The sequence below is a fragment of the Vicia villosa genome, linkage group LG6 (genome assembly GCF_029867415.1).
Source record: "Vicia villosa cultivar HV-30 ecotype Madison, WI linkage group LG6, Vvil1.0, whole genome shotgun sequence".
Lineage (NCBI taxonomy): Eukaryota > Viridiplantae > Streptophyta > Magnoliopsida > Fabales > Fabaceae > Vicia > Vicia villosa.
Window position 1 is genome coordinate 165,202,862 of NC_081185.1, and position 14,909 is coordinate 165,217,770.

Here is a 14,909-nt window from a genome sequence, read left to right on the forward strand (position 1 = left end):
AGCTCGAGGATCTCATATCATACATGCATCATAGACATCGCATATTATTAACTTGATTTTTCAGGTAGACAGATGTCTTCAGCAAAGATGTTCTCACTCACATGCAGTGTTCATCCTGAATCTTATTCAGACAAGCAGTCCTTTCAGATACAATCAAACCAAAGATTCACTCTGAAGAACTCTCATTCTCAACTCATTTATCATCTAACATTGCTAGTCTAAGGCGATACCTCAGACGGTTCCAGAACGATCTAGCATTTCAGATCTAAGGCGATACCTCCGACGGTTCCAGAACGATCTAGCATTTCAGATCTAAGGCGAAACCTCAGACGGTTCCAGAACGATCTAACATTGCAGATCTAAAGTGATACCTCAAACGGTTCCACAATGATCAACTTTCAAATCCTTCATCAAGATATAATCAACAGATTCATTCTGATGAACAAACCATCAACACATTGTCCAGGTGGCATCCGAAAGCCCATCTCAGGTAATGTTTCAATCTGCCAACAATATTTCACAGACAACATTCAAATGCAACTTCCAACATCTCTGCTGATCAAGGTAAGTGCAAATTTTCAGGGCATCTATTTATTCAATCATCTTCTACCCTCAGATTTCAGACAATCTCTTCAGGTTTAAGAAGATTGAATAGGGGCAACTGTTATACCCCAAAATTTGCCCACTTCTTTTTTCAGGAAAGTTTCAATATGAAAATTAAGAGTCTCATATAAACATGGATTTTTTCAAAATATCCTGACATATGAAGAACTTGGTTTTCAGAATTTTTCTTACACAGTAACTTGGCTTACAGTGGAATTTATTCTTACGCAAACGCCAAATACTGTTCTTTACTTCACAAATACTATTTATTTATTTTACAGATAAATAGTACTAACACAGTTCATGCAGGGTTAAATCTTTTTGCAGGCGCAAAAGCAGGAAACTCACACTGTACTGGTAACAATTGTTTTTGTTTTCCCACTAACTTTTGTGCTATATTCCATTATTTTCAAAATCTTTTCAAATCTATCCTTTCAAATTCAAATCTCAACTTTATTCTATCCATCTCTCTTTTCCCAACAATACCTTACACTTTCTTTCAAATCTCACTACCACTCAAATTTCCTTTTGTACGGAATCACATCATTCCCCAACGTCTCTTTCCTTCTTTCCATTCTATAAATACTTCTCATTCTTCCATAAAATCTCACATCAAATTCTAATTCATTTCTCAAATTTCCACTTCATAATCCATTTTCTCTTCTTCCCTAACAAAAATGGCAAAATGGATAGAGACACTGTCTCTTACAGTCATCACCATTGCTACGGTGATCATGACTTTCTTCTGCCTGCACAGTCCTGAGGAGTGTTGATAACACGATTTTATATCGTATATTTAGCCTAAAATCCATAGATATTTATAGCATTTTCCATTTATTACGTCAATTTATTATGATATTACGCGTGTATTTACTTTGTTTCAGGTTTTACACTTCAATTACGACTATTTGCGAAAAGGAAAGAAAATCGAGCTTAAATGACCAATATTTATGCTTAAGAGACGAAAAGGGGTGCTGAAACGAAAGAGGGGTGCAATTAGGACCCAAAAGGCCCAAAAGAGCAATCCAGCCCACGAAGGAAGCAACCCAGGCCACACTAGTAAGCAGAGACGCACGTCTCTGCCACCTCAGCAAAGGGGAGACGCACGTCTCCACCTCCCTAAAGAATCTCCACTTGAGACGCACGTCTCAAGTCAGTCAAGGCCACTCCCTGAAGAATAGGAGACGCACGTCTCCAAGTCCCGGTCTGCAAAAAGTCCCGTTTTTCACGCAAAGCAACTGCAAAGCCTCACCTATAAATAGAGGCAGCCACTTCAGTCCAAAGGGTCCGATTTCCTGCCAACGAAGTGCTGCCGAAATTGTACCGCGAACTGCTTTTCATTATTCTGTTTCCATTTAACCTTCTATTTTCTCACAACGATTTCTACATTGGAAATTGTTGTGAACTTTTCATAGATCTAGCCTTACGTTAGATTTATCGCTTTATTTTCCTTGTTTTTATTTTCTGCCATTTAAATTCCGAAGAACGATCCAGCCAAGCTGTGGTGGAAGTTCGATACTTGAAGAATTATTTGCCATTTATTTAATTCAGGTTTTTATTTACCGCTTTTATTTATATTACTATTGCATGATATATCTATATTATATGCCATTTAATATGCTTATTATTATGAACAAAACCGATTTATGCATGTTTAACCGTATTAATATGTCTGGCTAAAATACTAAAGGTATCGGTATGTAAAGTAAGTTAACCGTAGGGATCCGAAATAAATTGGCTTAAATTAGGTTTTATTAATTATCACTTATTTTTGGTTTATATGTCTAGTTTAATTAGTAAGTCTTAAAACCAATAGAGCGAAAGTTTGAGGGATTAGGACGGTCAAAGGTTAAAACCAATAGAGCGAAAGTTTGAGGCCTTTAACTGGATAGTAGACATAGGACATTAGTTTTAAGGATGGCGAAAGCATATTAAAACTAATTGGAACTTATTTATTTTCAAAAATTGTTTTTACACTCGAGCGGGATAGCGAAAGCGTACGTTAGGGGTATTAGCTTGCTCCGAGTCAACAGAGCGAAAGTTTGAGATTAGGATATTTAAATAGATAACAACCTCGTAAAATAGGCATTTTATTAATTACATTGTTTTCAAAAAGCTCTTCTAAAATCTAATGGGATGGCGAAAGCGTACATTAGGATTAGGATAGTAGTCTAAATCAACAGAGCGAAAGTTTGAGACGAGGATTTTTAATCAATTGGAATTAGTAAAGATTTTTAATTTAATTATGTAAAAGTCAATGAACCTTCGGATTACCTTTAGTTAAACGAAATACATACTGATACCTGTCTTTCATTATTATTCTTTATTTTCTCACAATCACTTTCCCTTAGGAACAATCGAAAATTTTAGTACTCCTAGCTTTACATAGTAACCTTAGATAACGGTAGATCGATTCATAGTCCCTGTGGATTCGATATCTTTTAAAACTACACGACACGACTGTGCACTTGCAGTTATCAGATTTATAGACACGTAAAGTCGCGATCAAGTTTTTGGCGCCGTTGCCGGGGACTATTTAAGTCGATATCGTAACTCACTGTTACACCGTAGAGACTAGGAAAATTCTTCCCTATCTTTTTGAACGATTGTATGCCAAATACTCGTTCACAAGGAGGAGACTTAATACAACGAATTAACGAGATCGAACGTTTCATTAACGTTAAACGTCGAGCTCGCAACCTTCCCGAAGTAGCAGAAATTCCGATTAATCAGGAATTGAATTTTACTGATCAAATCAATCAAATCACCCCGAAGTTAGAGATGGCTGCTATTCGTCCTCTTAGAGACTATGCCGCTCCTTCGCGCGCTGAACCGCATTCAAGTATCGCACCACCTGCGATTGAAGCGAACAATTTCGAACTGAAACCTTCACTGGTCCAAGCTGTTCAACAGAATCAATTCTCTGGAAGCCCTGTAGACGACCCCAATCTCCATTTATCCGTGTTCGTGCAATACGCCGACACTATCAAAGCCAACAATGTTAGTTCCGAAGCTATTCGATTACGCCTTTTCCCTTTCTCCTTGAGAGATAGAGCGAGAGCGTGGCTTCAATCCCTGCCTTCCAATTCCATAACTACGTGGGACGAATTGAAGAGAGTATTCTTAGCAAGATACTTTCCGCCTAGCAAAACTGCTATGCTTAGAGGTCAAATCAACGGATTTACCCAGAAAGATAACGAATCGCTTTTCGAAGCTTGGGAACGTTACAAGGACATGCTTAGGATATGCCCTCATCATGGACTCGAACCATGGCTGATCATCCATACCTTTTATGGTGGTCTCTTATATAACACTAAAATGACTATAGATGCCGCTGCTGGCGGAGCATTAATGGACAAACCCCATGATGAAGCATACAAACTCATAGAGAACATGGCACAAAACCATTACCAATGGGGAGGAGAACGCGCCGCCCTAGAGAAAGCCCAAACCAAAGGAGGAATGTACGAAATTAGTGGTATAGACCGCGTTAACGCTAAAGTAGACGCTTTAACTCAAAAGATTGAGAATTTGACCATCACCCCTTCAGCCACCGCTGCCGCCGTAGCACCTAACTGCGAGATTTGTGGATTGACTGGGCATGTAGTTGCTGAATGTCAACTCTTGACTGGAGTCCCATCTGATCAAGTAAATTACGCTCAAGGAAACCCTTATTCTAACACGTACAACCCTGGATGGAAAAACCACCCGAACTTTTCTTATAAGAACAACAATGCGTTGTACGCGCCTGGACAAGCACCTGCTGTACCACCTGGCTACCAAAAAGCGCCTGTAGCTGCTCAAAACACCCCTAGGAAGTCAAACCTAGAAATCATGATGGAGAACTTCATAGCTTCCCAACAACAAACCAATAAAGACTTCCTGAATCAAAACATCCACAATAGCGAGCAACTAAAACAACTATCGAACAAAGTAGATGCTTTAGCTACGCATAACAAAATGTTAGAAACTCAAATCTCACAAGTAGCTCAACAACAAGCACCTACTGCTGCCCCTGCTGGCACGTTTCCTGCTCAACCACAACCTAATCCTAAAGGACATGCGAACGCGATAACACTACGAAGTGGAACTAATTACGATGGACCCATAGATCCTAGAACCCAAAACGTACCCATGTCACAACAAGAGCCAAAGGAAACCCAAAAGAAACCAACCGACGAACAAACTGCTAAGACTGATGAGAACAATAACGAAGTGGAACCCGAAAAGGAGAAACCTTATGTTCCACCACCACCTTATAAGCCACCAATTCCTTACCCTCAGAGATTAGCTAAATCAAAAACCGAAGCGCAATTTAAAAGATTTGTAGAACTTCTGAAGCAATTAAACATAACCATACCATTCACAGAAGCCATAACTGAGATGCCTTCGTACGCTAAGTTCTTAAAAGAAATCTTATCAAACAAAAAGAAGCTCGAGGATAACGAAACTATAACGCTTACCGCTGAATGTAGCGCTATCATCCAAAACAACATGCCTCCAAAACTAAAAGACCCTGGTAGTTTCTCTATACCCTGCGTAATTGGAAAAACCATCATAGAGAAAGCCTTGTGCGATTTAGGAGCTAGTGTTAGTTTGATGCCTCTTTCGACCTGTAAGAAACTCAATCTAGGTGAGCTTAAAGCAACAAAAATGTCTCTTCAACTAGCAGACCGTTCAGTTAAATATCCTGTAGGAATGTTAGAGAATATCCCTGTTCGTGTAGGTCAATTCTACATCCCAACTGACTTCATCATTATGGATATCCAAGAAGATTCTAACATCCCGATCATTTTAGGAAGACCATTTTTAGCGACCGCTGGTGCAATTATAGATGTAAAGCGAGGAAAGCTTACTTTCGAAGTAGGAGAAGAGAAAATAGAATTTATCCTTTCCCAATTCCTAAAAGCACCTTCTATAATTGACACATGCTGTTCTGCTGATATAATCGACGAATGTGTCAAGGAAATAAAATCCGAACCAAATAAGGAAACCGAAACCCTAAGAATTCCTATGCCGCCAATTTTTGAAGATGACAACTGGCGTGAGGAATATCAAGATAACCACCTGAGTGAATGCTTAGCTTTAACCCCTGATCCTATACCTGGACCTAAGAAACCTGCTATAGAGCTGAAGACACTTCCTACCGATCTTAGATACGAATTTCTAGACGAAGAACTAAACCGACCAGTTATAGTGAACGCCAACTTAGGACGAACCGAGACTGAAAAACTACTTAATGTTCTAAGAAAATACCCTACCGCTTTAGGATACAACATATCAGATCTAAAAGGTATAAGCCCTTCTCTGTGTATGCACCGCATTATGCTCGAAGACGATAGTAAAACCTCTAGGGAACATCAAAGGCGAATAAATCCTATTATGAGCGATGTGGTTAAAAAGGAAATCCAAAAACTGCTAGAAGCTGGAATAATATATCCTATATCCGATAGCAAATGGGTTAGCCCCGTTCACGTCGTACCAAAGAAAGGAGGAGTCACTGTAATCACTAATGCAAAAGGAGAATCTGTAGCACAACGTACCCAAACTGGATGGAGGATGTGCATTGACTATAGGAAGCTAAATAAAGCTACCCGAAAAGACCATTTCCCTTTACCTTTCATAGATCAAATGCTCGAACGCCTAGCTAAACACTCACATTTTTGTTATCTGGATGGATACTCCGGATTTTTCCAAATTCCTATCCACCCTGACGACCAAGAGAAGACCACATTCACCTGTCCTTATGGTACATTCGCTTATAGACGAATGCCTTTTGGACTCTGCAATGCACCCGCGACCTTCCAAAGATGCATGATGGCAATATTTGCCGACTTCCTAGATGGAATAATGGAGGTCTTTATGGACGACTTCTCTGTCTGTGGAGGAAGTTTTGAAACATGTTTAGAAAACCTTGAAATGGTGCTTAGACGATGCGTAAGCGTAAACCTAGTCCTCAATTGGGAAAAATGCCATTTCATGGTTCGACAAGGAATTGTACTTGGACACATCGTATCCGATAGAGGAATCGAAGTTGATAAAGCAAAAATCGAGATTATCGAAAACCTTCAACCTCCCAAAACCGTTAGAGAAATAAGAAGTTTTCTGGGACATGCTGGTTTTTACCGACGCTTCATTAAGGATTTCTCTAAAATAACCAAACCTTTAACTGAACTACTCATGAAAGACGCCGAATTTGTTTTCACCGATAAATGCACTGAAGCATTTCAAACGCTTAAACAAGCATTGATCTCTGCGCCAATTATGCAACCTCCCGACTGGAATGAACCTTTCGAAATAATGTGTGACGCAAGTGATTATGCTGTAGGAGCCGTTCTAGGACAAAGAAAGGATAAGAAACTACATGTCATATATTATGCGAGTAGAACCCTAGACGAAGCTCAGATGAATTATGCCACGACAGAAAAAGAATTATTAGCTGTCGTATTCGCATTAGACAAATTCCGTTCTTACCTGGTAGGAGCCAAAATAATCATATACACTGACCACGCCGCCATTAGGTACCTCCTAACCAAAAAGGACGCTAAACCAAGACTTTTGAGATGGATCTTGTTACTACAAGAATTCGACCTGGAAATTAAAGATAAGAAAGGCACTGAAAATGTCGTAGCAGATCACCTCTCTCGATTGGAAAATCTGAAACCCGAACAAGTACCAATTGACGATGATTTCCCTTATGAAAGACTCATCGCCCAATTAGAAGCAAATGAATTCGAACCATACCGTCCAAACTCTAAAACCGAGAAATTAGCTGAAATAGCTTTAGCCCGATCTAACACACCTTGGTATGCAGATTTCGTAAATTACCTAGCTGCTGGTGTGCTTCCTCCTGATCTAAGCTACCAACAGAAGAAGAAATTCTTCCATGACCTAAAACATTACTATTGGGACGACCCACTCCTTTTCAAAAGAGGCCCCGATGGAATCTTTAGACGTTGTGTACCCGAGGAAGAGATAAGAAGCATAATAACACATTGTCATTCTGCACCGTGTGGAGGACACCATAGCACATCTAGGACCTGCGCCAAAATTCTTCAATCTGGACTTTTCTGGCCTAACCTGTGGAAAGACGTCCATTTTGCAATACTAAGCTGTGATAGATGCCAACGAACTGGAAACATTTCAAGACGCGATGAAATGCCTCAAAAAGGCATTCTAGAAGTAGAAATATTTGACGTCTGGGGAATAGACTTCATGGGACCGTTTCCATCATCGTTTGGAAATCAATATATACTCGTAGCCGTCGATTACGTTTCAAAATGGATAGAAGCTATTGCTTCTCCTACGAACGATACACGAGTAGTTATTAAACTTTTCAAAAACGTCATATTTCCTAGGTTCGGTGTGCCAAGATTGGTAATTAGCGATGGTGGTTCCCATTTCATTTCAAGAATACTTGAGAAACTCCTTCGAAAATATGGAGTAAATCATCGAATAGCCACACCATACCATCCTCAAACAAGCGGTCAAGTAGAAGTATCTAACCGCGAAATAAAACAAATATTGGAGAAAACTGTTGCTATATCGAGGAAAGATTGGTCAACCAAGCTAAATGAAGCTTTATGGGCTTATAGAACAGCTTTCAAAACTCCAATAGGAACTACTCCATTCAAACTCGTTTATGGAAAATCATGCCACCTACCAGTAGAGTTAGAACATAAAGCCTATTGGGCTATTAAGAACTTAAACCTAAACTACACTGCCGCTGGTGAGAAACGACTTCTAGACATAAACGAATTAGAAGAACTTAGACAAGACGCTTACGAAAACGCCAAAATCTATAAAGAGCGAACGAAAAAATGGCACGACAAGCGTATATCTAGGAAAAATTTTAGCATAGGCGATAAAGTGCTCTTATTTAATTCTAGACTAAAATTATTTCCTGGTAAGTTACGATCTAGATGGTCTGGCCCTTTCGAAATAACTAACATATTTCCGAGTGGAGCGATAGAAATCAAAGGAGAAACCGTCAAACCTTTTGTCGTAAATGGGCAACGTCTTAAGTATTACCATCATCTCGAATACGACGAAAACATCGAAGTTTTTAAACTTGACGAACTGCCCGCTCTTTCGAAAAAATAGTTTTTCTGTTTTTAAATCGTCGAGCTTACGACATTAAACAAAGCGCTTGGTGGGAGACAACCCACATTTAATTATTTTTATTTTTATTTATTAAAACTTTAATTTTTCTATTTGTTAATTTTATTTTTTTATTTTTAAAACTTTATTCTATTTTTAATTTAATTTTAATCATTTTTTATTTTCCATACATCTTATAATAATTATTATAATTATAACTACTATCTATGAATTGAGAAAATATTTCCGTTATAATTATATTTATTATTATAACTTGTTACCTAAGCTTAATTTTAACTTTTTATTCTATTTTAAATAAACACTAGCCTAATTCTAACTCAATCTTAATATTTTCAACTTCTAGGTTTTTCATTTAATTACTAACTACGATGCAAGAAGTTGACAATATGGAAGTTGTGTTCCGTGGTAGAGGACAAGAAGCAAGATTTAACAAGCTGGCTGAAAGACACATGGAATTGACTTGCTATCCTCACCAACCAACTATGGTGAAGCTTGGTATCGAAGAAAGCATCCTACACCTGCTTAACCAAATCGGTTGGACTGGTTCTCACTTATTCCGCAAGTTTAGCACATATCGGAAGCTCACTCTGGAATTCCTGAGCTCCCTGACCTATCTTCCAAACTGTGGACAAGGACTGAAAAAAGGAGTTATTCTCTTTAGACTCTTTGGTATGGAGTTTAATTTCTGCATCCGAGATTTTGCTGAAATGTTAGAACTACCTCATGGACCCGATGCATACGCCCAAGTAGCTGAAGAAAATCTTCCATACTGGGAGTTGGAAAAATACTGGGGCAAGATCACTGGAAACGACAACCCTGAAGAGAATGAATTTCAATCTGAGAACATCCACAATCCTGCTTTCCGCTACTTTCACAAGATCCTTGCTCACTACATTTTTGGAAAGCCTGATAATGTCACTGAAGTTACTAGAGAAGAGCTGTTCATCATGTTCTGTACATCTCAGAATCGCCCGGTCAATGCCATCGCATTCATGCTAACAAACTTCGAGCGCATCACGCAAGACGAAGTTTCACCCATTAGGATCGGCGGATTTGTCACTATGATCGCTAATGCCATAGGAATGAGAGTGCCTTTGCTTAGATTGACACCTTTTGGTACCCATACCTCTATGGACATCAATTTCTGCTTTAATCGAGGTATCATCGGTAATCTTGGACCTGATCGTTTTGAATTGCTCATTGATAACAAAGTTTGGTATCAGTTCACCTTACCGAATCCTAGGACAAGTGTGCACAACCCTACCAACTGGCTTTACTATGGTCAGATTCCTGAGAGAGAGCCATCACCTGAAACTCCTCAAGCTTATGAACATTTTGATGAGGAAATGCCTGCATCTGAATCTGAACCTGAAACACCTCCTGGTTATTATGAACCTCTTCCTGTCGATGAACCCATTCCTGATTATGAACCTCTTCCTATTGATGAACCTATATCTGAGTATGAACCTGAAACTCGTTCTGAAGATTCCGTTGAAGATCACACTGTTGATATGACTGATGTCGAGGTCGAGCAACAACAACCCGCTACATCTACCGCATCGGTAAATCAAAGGATGCCCACTCTGAACACGCACGAACAAGCAATCAATGCCCTACAACAAGATGTACAACATGTGCGCAACGAGCTTCACACTTTGCAAATGCATTTCTTCGATTTCATCGACACCGTAAATGCTCAGTTCGACGAAGTTTTCAAACACATTCAGTCCAATCAGAACAACAATAGACGTGGCTAGATGTTACCATATTAGATTATTAGATTTTTATTTCTAGTTTTAGTAATTTCTATTCTTAGTTTAGATTTACATTTTTCTGCACTTTTCCATTCTGCTATTGTTAACACTCAGTACTGGTTTAATTTTAAATGCAATATTTTATTCACTACTGCTGTTGTGTTATAATACACTGCTATTAACTGCTATATATATTTTCCTGGCTATCACTTTTTGCTGTTAATAGTATTAAAATAAGACACTGTTCTGAACTGATGGACACTTTTTGCTGTTAATGGTATCAGTCAACACTGGCTGGTCATCTGCATGCGTGACCCACTTGTCTGCCACAGGAGACGCCCGTCTCCATCTGTGTGGGACCAGTTGGAACGAAACAGGGGACAGGAGACGCACGTCTCCATGCTCTGCCCCAGCAGACTGGCTGCCTGAGACGCACGTCTCCCAAGGCTAGCAGTCTGCATTTGACCACGCAGACACTCTTCTCTCCCTCTTGAATTTTGAATTTGAATTTCAAAATTCATTCTCCTCATTCTTCCCCTATTTATTCCATTTAAACCCCATTAACCTCATTCATCCTCCATCATTCACCTCTTAAACTCCATTCATTTCCCATTCTTCTATTCTATTCAAACTTCAAACACCACCATTAATCCATTTTAATTCTCCATTAACCACCCCATTTTCAAACCTCACTATAAAACCACACCACCACCACTCTTATTCTTCACAACCTTCATACCATTTCTCTTCTACCATTCTACTATCATATCTATTTTCCATTTCCATACTCACCATGCCTCCACGTTCATTAATCCGTAGCGAGCGTCCCGAGCGACCACCTCCCGACCTTTCAAACATTATCTTCCGAGATGATGCTCAACGAACAAAATATGTTGCTTTCTACGAACGTTCGGTTGTTCCCACAAAATTTGTGAACACCGAGTGTCTAGAAACTTTGGGTCTCATTGATGGTGTCACCCGTTTGCTCACTAAATCTAGCCTCCACCATCTTTGTACCGAACCCGTACCTACTTATGAGCCGCTCGTCTTAGAATTTTTGAGTTCCTTCAACTACGACACTCCCTCTACTCAACCATTCTCAACCGGTACCATCCAATTCCGGATGTTCAACCGTGAATATGCTCTTGATCAAGATGTCGTAGCTTCATATTTGCATTTTAATCATGCTCCAATTGCTCACCGCTCAATCTTTCAAGAACTCAATGGTCGATCCTGGGAGGATCTCGCTTTTGAATTTTGGTTCCATCTCACTGGAGAAAATCCTACCGGTTGGAGAGCTCTTCATGCTTCTCACATTCAAAACCCCGCTATACGTTATTTTCAACGTGTCTTGGGGCATATTATTTTTGCAAGATCCAACAACCACAAGGTAAACCAAAATGAATTATTTTTCCTTTACTGTGCGCTTAACAATATCCGTTTCAATGCCGCACCGTTTATGTTCCAACACATCCAAGGCTTAGTCAACGCCCCCGCTACAAATCCATTCTTGCTTGGAGGCATTATTACAACCTTGGCCTGTGCTTTAGGTCTTGGTGACGAGCTCCTATCACTCTCTCATCTCATGAAGCCTGCTCAGTCACTCGATCTCACTTACTGCCGCGATTCCCACTTGGTTTCACCCCGACATGATGGCCGATACACTTTGGTCGTCAATAAAGTTCCCATTCCTTATGTCATCCTTCCTTGTCCTGAAAGAATTAACATCCGTTATGTTCAACGTTGGAGGCTTATTGAAGAAAATCCTCAAGATGACCAACAAGAACATCCTAATGAACCAATGGATGCAAATGAAGAAGAACTCAACCAAGGGCAAGCTGATGTCAACCAACCTCCTCCAAACAACCCTCCGCCTATCACTCTTGAAGCCATGTATGCTGCTATTCAACGCCAAGATCAACTCGTTCAAGCTATGCAGACAAACCAAACTGAAACAATTAGGCTCATCCGAGAGATGCAACAGGAGCACCGTGACTATGCTATTAGGAACGAAAGTCAATACGCTGAAATTGCCACATATTTGCATGATCTTGACATTCGTGTTAATGACTCTCCTGATAGACGTCGCCGTGTTCGTACAAGAGGCGCGAGCAGTTCTCGAAACCGCAACAATGAGGAGTAGTTCTTATGCACTGAGGACATTGCATCATCTAAGTCTGGGGGAGTCGTATTATTTCTATTTCCTATTTCCTTTAGTTTTATTTTTCCCTTCAGTTATTTCCCTTCCTTGTAATGTTTTTCTAATTCAATAAAGAATATTTATGGAATTTAAGTATTATATGTATAATTCCGTAGTTATTTCAATTTCTTCCATTTTCTTGAGCCATAACAAAAATTTTTTGCTCCTAAACGATAAACGCAAACCCCACACGTTCAAGAAATACGAAGCTACTCAATCACTCAACGCACCGAAACTGAATTAGTCAATATCCTTATTGTCACAACACTCCAAAACCCCCGAGTATACATAACCGATTTGAATACCCGTTATACCAAAACCACCGACTTTAAGTTTTGAAATAACCCTTAGTAGTTTATTCTAGCAGTCGGCACCGTCTTAGATACAAACTACGCAGAGAGTCGATGAATATAAGTGTATGATCCTCATAATAATTATGTGTTCAACTATAAGAAGAAATGTGCCTACTAAGTAAGGTGATCCTCACAAGATCATTTAACCTAACGGTCGCAAATCTCATATACAAAGAATTTAAAAACTCACTGTCGATTGGTTCAGAAGTCATCTGGTAATGAACTTGGTAGGAAGGACTATTGTCCGATTCCCCACAATCTACAAGTGAATGCTAAGGAGTATACCACATATTGTGCCAGAACTCCATGAGAAGGATCATAGTCACTAACCGACTACTCTGCTATGTGCGTGTCAAGATAATGGGCTTAATGTGATTGCGCGCGAATGAAAAGGGTGAAACATGATGACAAGTCAAATAGGTCGAGCTATAATGGCATGATTCGGATTGGTATGCATGCTGGGAGTTGTTTGGTGTTGTTACTATAGGTTTATTGCTAAGATTCATTACTTCCGAATAAGAACACTATGTAGCTAAGTATGACTGAACGACGTGGTGGAAGTGTGTTTCATTTATCTTTATCTTCTTATTTTGCTTGAGGACAAGCAAAGGTTCAAGTCTGGGGGAATTTGATAACACGATTTTATATCGTATATTTAGCCTAAAATCCATAGATATTTATAGCATTTTCCATTTATTATGTCAGTTTATTATGATATTACGCGTGTATTTGCTTTGTTTCAGGTTTTACACTTCAATTACGACTATTTGCGAAAAGGAAAGAAAATCGAGCTTAAATGACCAATATTTATGCTTAAGAGACGAAAAGGGGTGCTGAAACGAAAGAGGGGTGCGATTAGGACCCAAAAGGCCCAAAAGAGCAATCCAGCCCACGAAGGAAGCAACCCAGGCCACACTAGTAAGCAGAGACGCACGTCTCTGCCACCTCAGCAAAGGGGAGACGCACGTCTCCACCTCCCTAAAGAATCTCCACTTGAGACGCACGTCTCAAGTCAGTCAAGGCCACTCCCTGAAGAATAGGAGACGCACGTCTCCAAGTCCCGGTCTGCAAAAAGTCCCGTTTTTCACGCAAAGCAACTGCAAAGCCTCACCTATAAATAGAGGCAGCCACTTCAGTCCAAAGTGTTCGATTTCCTGCCAACGAAGTGCTGCCGAAATTGTACCGCGAACTGCTTTTCATTATTCTGTTTCCATTTAACCTTCTATTTTCTCACAACGATTTCTACATTGGAAATTGTTGTGAACTTTTCATAGATCTAGCCTTACGTTAGATTTATCGCTTTATTTTCCTTGTTTTTATTTTCTGCCATTTAAATTCCGAAGAACGATCCAGCCAAGCTGTGGTGGAAGTTCGATACTTGAAGAATTATTTGCCATTTATTTAATTCAGGTTTTTATTTACCGCTTTTATTTATATTACTATTGCATGATATATCTATATTATATGCCATTTAATATGCTTATTATTATGAACAAAACCGATTTATGCATGTTTAACCGTATTAATATGTCTGGCTAAAATACTAAAGGTATCGGTATGTAAAGTAAGTTAACCGTAGGGATCCGAAATAAATTGGCTTGATTAGGTTTTATTAATTATCACTTATTTTTGGTTTATATGTCTAGTTTAATTAGTAAGTCTTAAAACCAATAGAGCGAAAGTTTGAGGGATTAGGACGGTCAAAGGTTAAAACCAATAGAGCGAAAGTTTGAGGCCTTTAACTGGATAGTAGACATAGGACATTAGTTTTAAGGATGGCGAAAGCGTATTAAAACTAATTGGAACTTATTTATTTTCAAAAATTGTTTTTACACTCGAGCGGGATAGCGAAAGCGTACGTTAGGGGTATTAGCTTGC

The 14,909-nt window shown here is 39.3% G+C and overlaps 1 non-coding gene across 1 annotated transcript; it reads right to left on the minus strand.

Annotated features, from left to right (window-relative positions):
* Positions 1 to 3,759: 3,759 nt before the first annotated feature.
* Positions 3,760 to 3,866, minus strand: LOC131615335 (small nucleolar RNA R71). Its single transcript, XR_009287755.1, has one exon. It is a non-coding gene; the product is annotated as a small nucleolar RNA R71 (small nucleolar RNA).
* Positions 3,867 to 14,909: the final 11,043 nt, after the last annotated feature.